The sequence below is a fragment of the Oryctolagus cuniculus genome, chromosome 5 (genome assembly GCF_964237555.1).
Source record: "Oryctolagus cuniculus chromosome 5, mOryCun1.1, whole genome shotgun sequence".
NCBI lineage: Eukaryota > Metazoa > Chordata > Mammalia > Lagomorpha > Leporidae > Oryctolagus > Oryctolagus cuniculus.
In genome coordinates this window covers 142805097-142818744 of record NC_091436.1, presented here as the reverse complement: position 1 = coordinate 142818744, position 13648 = coordinate 142805097, and the positions used below count along the sequence as shown (strand labels likewise).

Below are 13648 nucleotides of genomic sequence, written 5' to 3'. Positions count from 1 at the left end.
TAACAGTACAGAAGTCTGTGTCCTTCACTGGAGTACATGGGTTCAATCCCTGGATATGGATGTGGCTCATGACTCCAGCTTCCTCTTAATGTAGACCCTGGGAAGCAGCAGTGATGGCTCAAGTGATTCAGCTCATGAAACCCACAAGGAAAACCTGTATCGAGTTTCCCGCTTCCAGCTTTTGTCTTGTCCTTGACATGGAAGCTGTGAGCATTTGGGGAGTAAATCAGTGGAAAGGAGGTCTCTGTCTGTCCCTATGTTTCTCAAACAAATAACCAAAAAAGGAATTCATTCAATAAAAAGAGACATATAATTTTAGATGTCTGGTCACATAAAGTAATGTTTTTAAAGAGCTAAATGAGAGACTGGTGCTGTGGCTTAGCAGGCCCAGTTCAAGTCCCAGCTGCTCCATTTCCAATCCAGCTCTCTACTATGACCTAGGAAAGCAGTAGAAGATGACCCAAGCCCTTGGTCCCTTGAGTCCACATGGGAGACCCAAATGAAGCTTCTGGATCCTGGCTTTGGTCTGGCCCTGCTCTGGCCATTGTAGCCATCTAGGATGTAAACCAGCAGGTGGAAGAGCTCTCTCTGTTACTCTTTCAAATAAATAAACAAATCTTATAAAAAAAAAAGAACTACATACTGATGGAGGCAAGATGGCGGAATAGGAAGGGAGCACACTGATAGTCCGGGGAGAGACAGTTTAATAAAAGTGGAGATACTGCAGGTTCAAGGAAGAGTAGGGGAGGAAACAGCAGAAGAAACTCTTCTGGAACGCGTGATTCACAGCGGACCTGCGTGGAGAGCATGGGAGCCCACAGTTTGGGACACCAGCGGCAGACTCAACACACCAGCGCTGGAAGGTGAGGTGAGCCGAACCTCAATAGCCCGAGACACCGGCAGGCAAGTGGAGAGAGGAGACTAGAGGGAACGACCCCCGGGGGGGAAAAGTTCACCAGGCTAACTGGAAGAGAGAGAGAGAGAAAAAAAAAAACAGGTGACTGGTACGGACACGGGTTTCTCTCTCTCCGCTCACCTCTCAAGGGCAAGCAAGACAAAGAGCAGGCGCCATCTTGGACATACGTCATAAGCAGAGCGACCTCAGGTCTGCACCGGCCCTGAGCCTAGCAGAAAAACCTGACTCTGGGCAGAGCAAATTAACAGGAGATTAGGACCTAGTAAATTTGTGGTGCTACTGAACTGAGACTGTGAAAAAAGACATGGTGGGGGAGAGAACTCACGGAATTCACGTGAGTACTCTCCAGAGACGCTACAATTCCGTAACTTTGGCAACCCAGTGGGAGACTGAAGGAGAATCTGAGCCCACCCTGAGGGCCGAACAGATTCCCTGTATGGTCCTTGGGAAAGAGCTTCCGATCTCTGGCTCCTGTGGGTATATCATTTGCCTGCTAACTACCTCCAACTTTGTTCAGCTGTGTGGAATTACTTCCCTTTTGAATCAAAAAAATAAAGAGAGAGAGAGAGAGAGAGAGATCTACCATGCCTAACCTGGGAGTGTCACCTTTGGCACACCAAACAGAACTCTCAGGCCACACCCATCTCAAGCCTCTAAGGCTCCATCAAAAACAGACAGTCCACTTAATCTAGAGTCATAGTATAACAAGAAAAAGCACCACAGTGAAGAAACCAAATATCTCCAATATGCCAAATAACAAACGCAAAAACCGAGGTAATAAAAACAAGGAAGTCACCATGACGCCCCCAAATGAAAAAGACACCCCAATTCAAGATTATGAAGATGATGACATAGAAGAAATGCAAGAAGCAGATCTCAAAAAATTGATAAGAACATTAAGAAGTTCTCAAAAACAAATTCTTGAACTACAGAAATCCTTAATGGACAAGATAGAAAATCTCTCTCGTGAAAATGAAATATTAAAGAGGAATCAAAATGAAACGAAACAACTAGTACAACAGGAAACTGTGATAGTGACTGAAGTGAAGAATTCAATAGATCAAATGAAAAACACAATAGCGAGCCATACGAACAGAATGAGTGAAGCAGAAGAGAGAATATCGGATTTAGAAGACAGAGAACAGGAAAGGATACAGTCAGACCAAAGAAAAGAAGAGGAAATTAGAAATCTAAAACATATTGTCAGGAATCTGAAGGATAATATTAAAAAACCCAACATTCGGGTTCTAGGAGTTCCTGAAGCCATGGAGAGGGAGAAAGGATTAGAAGGCCTTTTTAGTGAGATATTAGCAGAAAATTTCCCAGGTTTGGAGAAGGACAGAGAAATCCTAGTACAGGAAGCTCACAGAACCCCTAATAAACACGACCAAAAGAGATCCTCACCACAACACGTTGTAATTAAACTCTCCACAGTGAAACATAAAGAAAAGATCCTAAAATGTGCAAGAGAGAAACGTCAGATTACTCTCAGAGGATCTCCAATCAGACTCACAGCTGACTTCTCATCAGAAACCCTAAAAGCTAGGAGGGAATAGCGAGATATAGCCCAGGTACTAAGAGAGAACAACTGCCAGCCCAGAATATTATATCCTGCAAAACTATCATTTGTGAATGAAGGTGAAATAAAGACTTTTCATAGCAAACAGACATTGAAAGAATTTGTTGCCACTCGTCCAGCCCTGCAAAAGATGCTTAAAGATGTGTTACACACAGAAACACAGAAACACGGTCATCAATATGAAAGAAGATAAAGGAAGGAAAGCTCACAGCAAAAGATCACAGGGAATTCAAAGCATATATTAGAACTTATCTTTGGCAAATGGCAGGGCAAAGTTACCACTTATCATTAGTCACATTGAACGTGAATGGCCTGAACTGTCCAGTTAAAAGACACCGATTGGCTGATTGGGTTAAGGAACAAAACCCATCTATTTGCTGCTTACAAGAAACTCATCTTTCCAACAAAGATCCATACAGACTGAAAGTGAAAGGCTGGAAAAAGATATACCATGCCAACAGAAATGAAAAAAGAGTGGGCGTAGCCATCTTAATATCAGACAACATAAACTTTACCACAAAAACTGTTAAGAGAGACAAAGAGGGACACTATATCATGATTAAGGGATCAATACAACAAGAAGATATAACAATTATCAATGTATATGCACTTCACTACAGGGCACCGGTTTATCTAAAAGATTTGTTTACAGACTTAAAGGGAGACTTAGACCCTAATACAATAGTACTGGGGGACTTCAATACTCCACTCTCAGAAATAGACAGATCAATAGGACAGAAGATCAACAAGGATACAGTAGATTTAAACGGCACTATAGCCCAAATGGATCTAACAGATATCTACAGAACTTTTAACCCTACATCTACAGACTTCACATTCTTCTCAGCAGTACATGGAACCTTCTCTAGGATTGACCACATACTAGGCCATAAAGCAAGTCTCAGCAAATTCAAAAGAATTAGAATCATACCATGCAGCTTCTCAGACCATAAAGGAATGAAGTTGGAAATTAGCAACTCAGGAATCCCTAGAGCATATGCAAACACATGGAGATTGAACAACATGCTCCTGAATGAACAATGGGTCATAGAAGAAATTAAAAGAGAAATCAAAAATTTTCTGGAAGTAAATGAGGATAACAGCACAACATACCAAAACTTATGGGATGCAGCAAAAGCAGTGTTAAGAGGAAAGTTTATATCAATAGGTGCCTACATCAAGAAATTGGAAAGGCACCAAATAGATGAGCTTTCAATTCACCTCAAGGATCTAGAAAACCTACAGCAAACCAGACCCAAATCTAGTAGGAGAAGAGAAATAATGAAAATCAGAGAAGAAATCAACAGGATTGAATCAAGAAAAACATTACAAAAAATCAGCCAAACTAGGAGCTGGTTTTTTGAAAAAATAAACAAAATTGACACCCCATTGGCCCAACTAACTAAAAAAAGAAGAGAAAAGACCCAAATCAATAAAATCAGAGATGAACAAGGAAATGTAACAACAGACACCACAGAAACAAAAAGAATCATCAGAAACTACTAAAAGGACTTGTATGCCAGCAAACAGGGAAACCTATCAGAAATGGATAGATTCCTGGACACATGCAACCTACCTAAATTGAACCAGGAAGACATCGAAAACCTAAACAGACCCATAACTGAGACAGAAATTGAAACAGTAATAAAGGCCCTCCCAACAAAGAAAAGCCCAGGACCAGATGGATTCACTGCTGAATTCTACCAGACATTTAAAGAAGAACTGACTCCAATTCTTCTCAAACTATTCAGAACAATCGAAGAAGAGGGAATCCTCCCAAATTCTTTCTATGAAGCTAGCATCACCTTAATTCCTAAGCTGGAAAAAGATGCAGCACTGAAAGAGAATTACAGACCAATATCCCTGATGAACATAGATGCAAAATATCCTCAATAAAATTCTGGCCAATAGAATGCAACAACACATCAGAAAGATCATCCACCCAGACCAAGTGGGATTTATCCCTGGTATGCAGGGATGGTTTAATGTTCACAAATCAATCAATGTGATACACCACATTAACAGACTGCAGAAGAAAAACCATATGATTATCTCAATAGATGCCGAGAAAGCATTTGATAAAATACAACACCCGTTCATGATGAAAACTCTAAGCAAACTGGGTTTGGAAGGAACATTCCTCAATACAATCAAAGCAATCTATGAAAAACCCACAGCCAACATCCTATTGAATGGGGAAAAGTTGGGAGCATTCCCACTGAGATCTGGTACCAGACAGGGATGCCCTTCTCACCACTGCTATTCAATATAGTTCTGGAAGTTCTAGCCAGAGCTATTAGGCAAGAAAAAGAAATTAAATGGATACAAATTGGGAAGGAAGAACTCAAACTATCCCTCTTTGCAGATGACATGATTCTTTATTTAGGGGACCCACAGAACACTACTAGGGGATTATTGGAACTCATAGAAGATTTTGGCAAAGTAGCAGGGTATAAAATCAATGCACAAAAATCAACAGCCTTTGTATACACAAGCAATGCCATGACTGAGGAAGAACTTCTAAGATCAATCCCATTCACAATAGCTACCAAAACAATCAAATACCTTGAAATAAACTTAACCAAGGATGTTAAATATCTCTACGATGAAAAATACAAAACCTTAAAGAAAGAAATAGAAGAGGATACCAAGAAATGGAAAAATCTTCCATGCTCATGGATTGGAAGAATCAATATCATCAAAATGTCCATTCTCCCAAAAGCAATTTATAGATTCAATGCAATCCCAATCAAGATACCAAAGACATTCTTCTCAGATCTAGAAAAAATGATGCTGAAATTCATATGGAGGCACAAGAGACCTCGAATAGCTAAAGCAATCTTGTACAACAAAAACAAAGCTGGAGGAATCACAATACCAGATTTCAGGACATACTACAGGGCAGTTGTAATCAAAACAGCATGGTACTGGTACAGAAACAGATGGATAGACCAATGGAACAGAATTGAAACGCCAGAAATCAACCCAAACATCTACAGCCAACTTATATTTGACCAAGGATCTAAAACCAATTCCTGGAGCAAGGACAGTCTATTCAATAAATGGTGCTGGGAAAACTGGATTTCCACGTGCAGAAGCATGAAGCAAGACCCCTACCTTACACCTTACACAAAAACCTACTCAACGTGGATTAAAGACCTAAATCTACATCCTGACACCATTAAGTTATTAGAGAACATTGGAGAAACTCTTCAAGATATTGGCACAGGCAAAGAATTTCTGGAAAAGACCCGGGAGGCACAGACAGTCAAAGCCAAAATCAACTATTGGGATTGCATCAAATTGAGAAGTTTCTGTACTGCAAAAGAAACAGTCAGGAGAGTGAAGAGACAACCGACAGAATGGGAAAAAACATTTGCAAACTATGCAACAGATAAAGGGTTAATAACCAGAATCTACAAAGAGATCAAGAAACTCCACAAAAACAAAACCAACAACCCACTTAAGAGATGGGCCAAGGACCTCAATAGACATTTTTCAAAAGAGGAAATCCAAATGGCCAACAGGCACATGAAAAAATGCTCAGGATCACTAGCAATCAGGGAAATGCAAATCAAAACCACAATGAGCTTTCACCTCACCCCAGTTAGAATGGCTCACATACAGAAATCTACCAACAACAGATGCTGGCGAGGATGTGGGGAAAAAGGGACACTAACCCACTGTTGGTGGGAATGCAAACTGGTCAAGCCACTATGGAAGTCAGTCTGGAGATTCCTCAGAAACCTGAAGATAACCCTACCATTCGACCTACCCATCCCACTCCTTGGAATTTACCCAAAGGAATTTAAATTGGCAAACAAAAAAGCGGTCTGCACCCTAATGTTTATTGCAGCTCAATTCACAATAGCTAAGACCTGGAACCAACCTAAATGCCCATCAACGGTAGACTGGATAAAGAAATTATGGGATATGTACTCTTTAGAATACTATACCGCAGTAAGAAACAATGAAATCCAGTCATTTGCAACAAAATGGAGGAATCTGGAACACATCATGCTGAGTGAAATAAGCCAGTCCCAAAGGGACAAATACAATATGTTCTCCCTGATCGGTGACAACTGACTGAACACCAAAAAGGAAACCTGTTGAAGTGAAATGGACACTATGAGAAACGGTGACTTGATCAGCATAGCCCTGACTGTTAATGAACAACTTAATACATTATCCCTCTTAGTAGTTTTTTTTTTGTCTGTTCTAGTTAATATGACTGGTTTAATTCTGTAATTAATACACAGTTATTCTTAAGTGTTGAAATTTAACTGAAATGTGATCCCTGTTAAACATAAGAGTGGGGATAAGAGAGGGAAGAGATGTACAATTTGGGACATGCTCAAGCTGACTTGCCCCAAATGGTAGAGTTAGAAACATACCAGGGGACTCCAATTCAATCCCATCAAGATGGCATGTACCAATGCCATCTCACCAGTCCAAGTGATCAATTTCAGTTCGCAATTGATCATAATGAAAGGACTAAGAGTCAAAGGAAGCACATAAACAAGTCTAGTACCTGCTACTACTAACTGATAGAATAAATAAAGGGGAGAGTGATCCAACATGGGAAGCGAGATACTCAGCAGACTCATAGAATGGCAGATGTCCTAAATAGCACTCTGGCCTCAGAATCAGCCCTAAAGGCATTCGGATCTGGCTGAAAAGCCCATGAGAGTATTTCAGGCATGGAAAGCCAAGACACTCTGGCAAAAAGATCTCTGTGAGTGAGATCCCAGTGGAAAGAACAGGTCTTCAAAGAAGGAGGTACCTTTCTCTGAAGGGAGGAGAGAACCTCCACTTTGACTATGACCTTGTCTAAACAAGATAAGAGTCGGAGAACTCAAGGGGCTTCCATAGCCTTGGAAACTCATGACTGGAGCATAGGGAGATTACTGATGCCATAGACAGGAGTGTCAATTGGTAAAGTCAACAACAGGAGTCACTGTGCACTTACTCCTCATGTAGGATCTCTGTCCTTAATGTGCTGTGCATTGAGATTTAATGCTATAACGAGTACTCAAACAATATAATTCACTTTGTGTTTCTATGGGGGTGCAAACTGTTGAAATCTTTACTTAATGCATACTAAACTGATCTTCTGTAAACAAACAAACAAAAAAAGAAAACAAAAAAGAAATTATCAATTCCCAACTAGACTCTCACTGGGATTAAACATGACAATAGGTCTGATCTGATTTCATCATCATTTAAAAAAATCATCTATTATTTTTCACTTTATGTTTCTGTGTGGGAGCAAACTGTTGAAATCCTTACTTAATGTATACTAAGCTGATCTTTGTATATTAAGGTAATCGAAAATGAATCTTGATGTGAATGGAAGGGGAGAGGGAGTGGGAGGGGGTAGGGTTGTGGGTGGGAGGGATGGTATAGGGGGGAAGCCATTGTAATCCATAGGTCATACTTTGGAAATTTATATTCATTAAATAAAAGTAAAAAAAAGAAAGAAGTAAATGACAGTACTATAAAATATTTACTTTATTCCCATAAGATCTAATAAATAAACTTTTATTCAAAATGATAATATCAACAATTTACTGGGTCATTACAGCTTTTAACAGCTAAAAGAAATTACCTAGGGGCTGGCCCTGTGGTGTAGTAGGTTAGGCTGTTGCCTGCAGAGCCAGCATCCCATATGGGCAGTGTTCAAGTCCCAGCTGCTCCATTTCTGATCAAGCTCCCTGCTAATGCACCTGGGAAAGTTAGCAGACAATGTTCCATGTGCTTGGGATCCAGAACCCACATGGGAGACCCAGTAGAAGTTCCTGGTTTCTGGCTTTGGATCTGCCCAGCTCTGGCCATTGCAGCGATTTGGGTAGTCAATCAGCAGATGGAAGATCTCTCTATCTATGTGTGTGTGTGTGTGTGTGTGTGTGTGTCTCCCTCTCCCGCTCTCTCGCTCTCTCTCTTTCAAATAAATAAATAAATCTTTTTTAAAAAAATAAACTATATAAAGGATAGGGCAAAGGAATAGAGAACATTTTACCTTTAGTGCCCAAGAAATAATACATTATTATTTGAAGGTGACTTTAAATCAGTTAGAAATATGTATTGTATACTCAAGGGAAATTATCAAAACAAAAATTTAGGAAACCCATACCCATGATATCTTAATGGAGGAGACAAAATGGCATCCCATAGGAAGCTCAATTAAAATAAGAGAGGGGTAGGCATGGAATAGTTATTAACAGGGTACTTGAAATACCCTCATCCCATATTGGAGTGCTTGTGTTTGAGTCCTGGCTCCACTCCCAATTCCAGCTTCCTGCTAACCCACCCTCTGTGGGAAGCAGGAGATGGCTCAAGTACTTTGATCCCTGTCAACTCAATCTGAGATCTAGATTGAAATCCTGGCTTGGCCAGGACCAGCCCAAACTATTGCAGGCATTTGGGGAATAACCTGCAGATCATAGATCTGTCTCTCTCTTTGTGTCTCTCTTACTCTTCAAATAAAATAAACAGAAATCTTTTTAAAAATAAAAAAGATGACAGAAATGATTTTAAAAACAAGAATTGGGGTTGGGGTTTGTTATGTTAGTTTAAAATAAGTAGTTAAGATGCCCACTGTGACGATCATATCCCATACTGAAGTGACTGGACTGAGCCTGGTTACACAGTTTCTGATTCAAGTTCCTGTTAATGCACACCCTGTAAGACAGCAGGTGATGGCTCAAATACTTGGGTTCTTCCACACAGGTTGGAAACCCAGAGTTCCTGTCACCTAACTTTCCTGGCCTAGCCATGGCTATTTGAGAAATTTGGGGAGTGAACCAGCAGATGGAAGATCTTTCTCTGTCTCTCTCTTCCCATTAAACAGAAAAATAAGACTTTAGAAAAACAAGAACTACAACAGAAAATGATTATAATTATGGAAAATATTAATCTAATGATATAAATAACATTAAATGCATATTATCTAAATATATCAATTAAAAGAGCAACGGTAGTGAGACCCTGGTGAGGTCAAAGAGTTGCTGGAACCACAACTGCCATAGGACCCTGGGGAGAGCCAGAGCCCCTGGTGTGGTGCTTAGAGGCTGTGGCTTTGGAGCCCCAGTGCCCCGGGGGCTGGAGGCCCTGGTGCTGCTGCTGGTGCTCACCCTCCTCTGAAGCCTGGTGCCCCTCTGCATGCTGTGGCAGCCTGGAGCCAGCCACGAAGCCTCAGGTTCCCTCCAGAAAGCCCTGAGCCTAGTGAGCTGCTTGGGGGAGGGTGTTTTTGGCCACCTGTCTCCTGGACCTGCTGCCTGACTACGTAGCTATGATAGATGAGGCCCTGGGCAGCCCTGCACATGACACTCCAGTTTCTCCTACAAGAGTTCATCTTAGCCATGAGATTCTTCCTGGTCCTTGTGATGGAACAGATCACCCTGGCTTACAAGGAGCAGTCGGGGCTACCACCACAGGAGAAACAAGGGCTCTGCTGGGAACAGTGCATGGTGGGCCACAGCATTGGCAAGATGGTCCAGGCATCCCACAGGCACGTGGAGCCCCGGCAGCCCCCTCAGCCCTGCGTGCCTGTGTACTGGTCTTCTCTCTGGCCCTGCACTCAGTGTTCGAGGGGCTAGCAGTGGGGCTGCAGCAGGACCAGGCTCGGGCCATGGAGCTATATCTGGCTTTGCTGCTCCACAAGGGTATCCTGGCTGTTAGCCTGTCTCTATGGCTGCTGCAGAGCCACCTGCGAGTAAAGGTCGTCGCTGGCTGTGGGATCCTCTTCTCAAGCATGACACCTCTAGGCACTGGGCTGGGTGCAGCTCTGGCAGAGTTGGCAGAACCTTGCACCAGCTGGCCCAGTCTGTGCTAGAGGGCATGGAAGTGGGCACCTTCCCCTATATCACCTTACTGGGAATCTTGCCTCAGGAGGTGGCCACTTCTGAGCAGAGGGTCCTCAAGGTCATTCTGCTCCTAGCAGGCTTTGCTCTGCTCACTGACCTGCTCCTCATTCAAATCTAGGACACATCAACAGAGGGGCAGAGGAGGTTGATTAACAAGTGTCCCTGCCCTCCCTTCCTTCCCACCCCATGTATGTGGGGGGAAAGAAGGGATGGGGAAGGGAGGTACTGAGGACCAAAGAGTTCTCTGAGAGGTAGGGATGGAGGCTTTGGAATTATCTCGACCAATGAGAAGGCAGTGGGCAGACAAAGGCTGGCCGAAGAAACAGGACAGTTAAGTCATTAGAGAGATGATCAGAGGACACTGACTGGTCAGGGACTATGGATAGGGACAGACTGACACTAGGAAAACTAGAGGTAGAACATAAGAGAAGAACATGGGCCCTGAGTCAGTGTCCTATTGGGTTTAGCCCATTTCAATTCCAGCACCTGCCACTGGAGTGGACTCCTCCTACTTTCCTGCTCTTCTACTCATATAAGTTTCCCCACTTCCCTTATCCCAGGGGATTAGTGCCAAATGGTCTCTCCTCAGCAGTTTTGTTACCTTCTAGGGCATCTCCAGTTCTGCGCACTCCTCTATTTCTAAAGTGCCAAATAGCTTCCTTACTTCTTTCTCAAAGCACAGTGATGTGGTAGTGAGCCCTGCCCAGCACCTCAGTAGAGGGAATCTGCTTTAATTTGGTCCCAGATCCTTGGGGGAGAGTGGAGAGCAGCAATGTTTTCCGGGATGTGTGTCGGGGGACTGTTGGAGAGCTGGGGCCACCTACCACTGCTGCACCTTGGGAATATGGAACATGGACATGGTGCCCCAGGCACAGATGATAAATACTGAGCTACCAAAACTTTTTTTTGTTTAATACTGGAGGAGCCCAAGTGGATAGGGAGATTTCTACCCACCAGGGTTATTTTTGGGGAAGGAGGGCTATGCATCAGACTGTATTCTCTTGAATCTATTTTTACTAACTGACCTGTTTTGGGACATGCTACCCAAATAAAAAAAGGTTTATACAAAAAAGAGAGTAACATAGGAAAATTAAAAGTTAAGATGGGGCTGGCACTGTGGCATAGCGGGTTAGGCCACTGTCTACAGTGCCAGTATCCCATATGGGCACTGGTTCAAATCACAGCTGCTCCACTTCTAATCCAGCTCCCCATTAAATGAGCCTGGAAAAGCAGAAGATGGCCCAACTGCTTGGGCCCCTGCACGCACATGATACCCAAAAGAAGCTCCTGGCTTTGGATTGACCCAGCTCTAGCCATTGCAGCCCTTTGTGGAATGAACCAGCAGATGGAAGCTCTGTCCCTCTCTCAATAACTCAGCCTTTCAAATAAATAAAAATAAGCCTTAAAAAAAAAAGACCGTTGGGGCCAGCGCCATGGCACAGTAAGTTAATCCTCTGCCTGCGGCATCAGCATCCCATAAGGGCGCTGGTTCTAGTCCCGGCTGGCTGCTCCTCTTCCAATTCAGCTCTCTGCTATGGCCTTGGAAAGCAGTAGAAGATGATCCAAGTCCTTGGGCCCCTGTACCCATGTGGGAGACCTGGAAGAAGCTCCTGGCTCTTGGCTTTGGATAGTCACAGCTCCAGCCATTGCAGCCATCTGGAGAGTGAACCAGCAGATGGAAGACCTTCACTCTCTCTCTCTCTGCCTCTACCTCTCTGTTACTCTGCCTATTAAATAAACAAATCTTTTTTTTAAGATTTATTTTATTTATTTGAAAGACAGGGTTACAGAGAGAGGTAGAGACAGAGAGAGAGGTCTTCCATTAGCTGGTTCATTCCCCAGATGGCTGCAATGGCCACAGCTGCGCCAATCTGAAGCCAGGAGCCAGGAGCTTCTTCCAGGTCTGCTAAGCAGGTGCAGGGGCCCAAGGACTTGGGCCATCTTCTACTGCTATGACAGGCCACAGCAGAGAGCTGGATTGGAAGAGGAGCAGCGGGGACTAGAACCAGCACCCAAATGGGATGCCAGTGCTTCAGGCCAGGGCATTAACCCACTGAGCCACAGTGCTGGCCCCAATAGATCTTTTCTTTAAAAAAAATGACACACTGGAGGGGATTTGAGGTCACGCTGGCCAAAGGATAAAAATTTCATCTGTATAAGAAGAATAATTTTAAGAGGTCTGATGTACAATATAGTGACAAAAATTAATAACAATGTATTCTATTTACATTAATGAAGAGATTATATTTTAGCATTTTACCATAAAAAATAAGTATGTGGGGGCTGGCATTGTGTCCCAGTGGGTTAAGCAACCATCTGCTATACCAACATTCCACGAGTGCTGGTTCATGGCCCACTTGCTCCACTTCTGATCTAGCCCCCTGCTAATTCACCTGGGAAAACAGTGGAAGATGGCCAAATCCTTAGGCTCCTGTACCCATGTGGGAGACCAGGATGGAGTTCCAGGTTCCTGGTTTTGGCCTAGCCCAGTCCTGCCATGTGGCCATCTGAAAAGTAAACCAACAGAAGAAAAAATCTCTGCCTCTTCTGCCTTATCTCCTCCCTCTATAACTTTGTCTTTCAAATAAATAAATAAATAAAATATTTAAAAATAGGTATGTGACAAAATGCATATCATTAATTAGCTTAATTTATCTATTCCTCAGTGTATAAGTAGTTCCAAACTTCATTTTATATGGTAAAGACATATCTGTCAACTTAAGATATACAGATAGGCATTTTAAGACAAGCAAAGAGATGTAAATTTATATATATACAGAAAATAGGGGGGCCAGAGCCATGGCTCACTTGGCTAATCCTCTGCCTCCAGCACCAGCATCTCATATGGGCGCCGGGTTCTAGTCCCGGTTGCTCCTCTTCCAGTCCAGCTCTCTGCTGTGGCCCAGGAAGGCTTTGGAGGATGGCCCAAGTGCTTGAGCCCCTCACCCACATGGGAGACCAGGAGAAAGTGCCTGGCTCCTGGCTTTGGATCGGTGCAGTGTGCCGACAGTAGTGGCCATTTGTGGGGGGGGGGGTGAACCAACGGAAGGAAGACCTTTCCCTCTGTCTCTCACTGTCAAATCTGCCTGTCAAAAAAAAAAAAAAAAGAAAAGAAATATATTATAGATCATTATAACACCAGTCCAAAGAAACCTGAAATACTTATACCCATTTCAGACAAATCAGGATTTAGGTCAGAAATATATGCAGAGTTACATAATGATACAGCAGGCAGTTCTCTGAAAAAACATTATAATGTTTATATATAATAGAACATCACACTAAATA

At 42.8% G+C, this 13648-nt stretch overlaps 1 long non-coding RNA gene and 1 pseudogene across 1 annotated transcript in view; both read left to right on the top strand.

Annotated features, from left to right (window-relative positions):
- The window catches only part of LOC138843265 (uncharacterized), a 49580-nt gene that overhangs the window by 26660 nt on the left and 9272 nt on the right, over nt 1–13648 (top strand). The window lies entirely within an intron of this gene.
- On the top strand, nt 9086–12082 carry LOC138849762 (zinc transporter ZIP1 pseudogene; annotated as a pseudogene).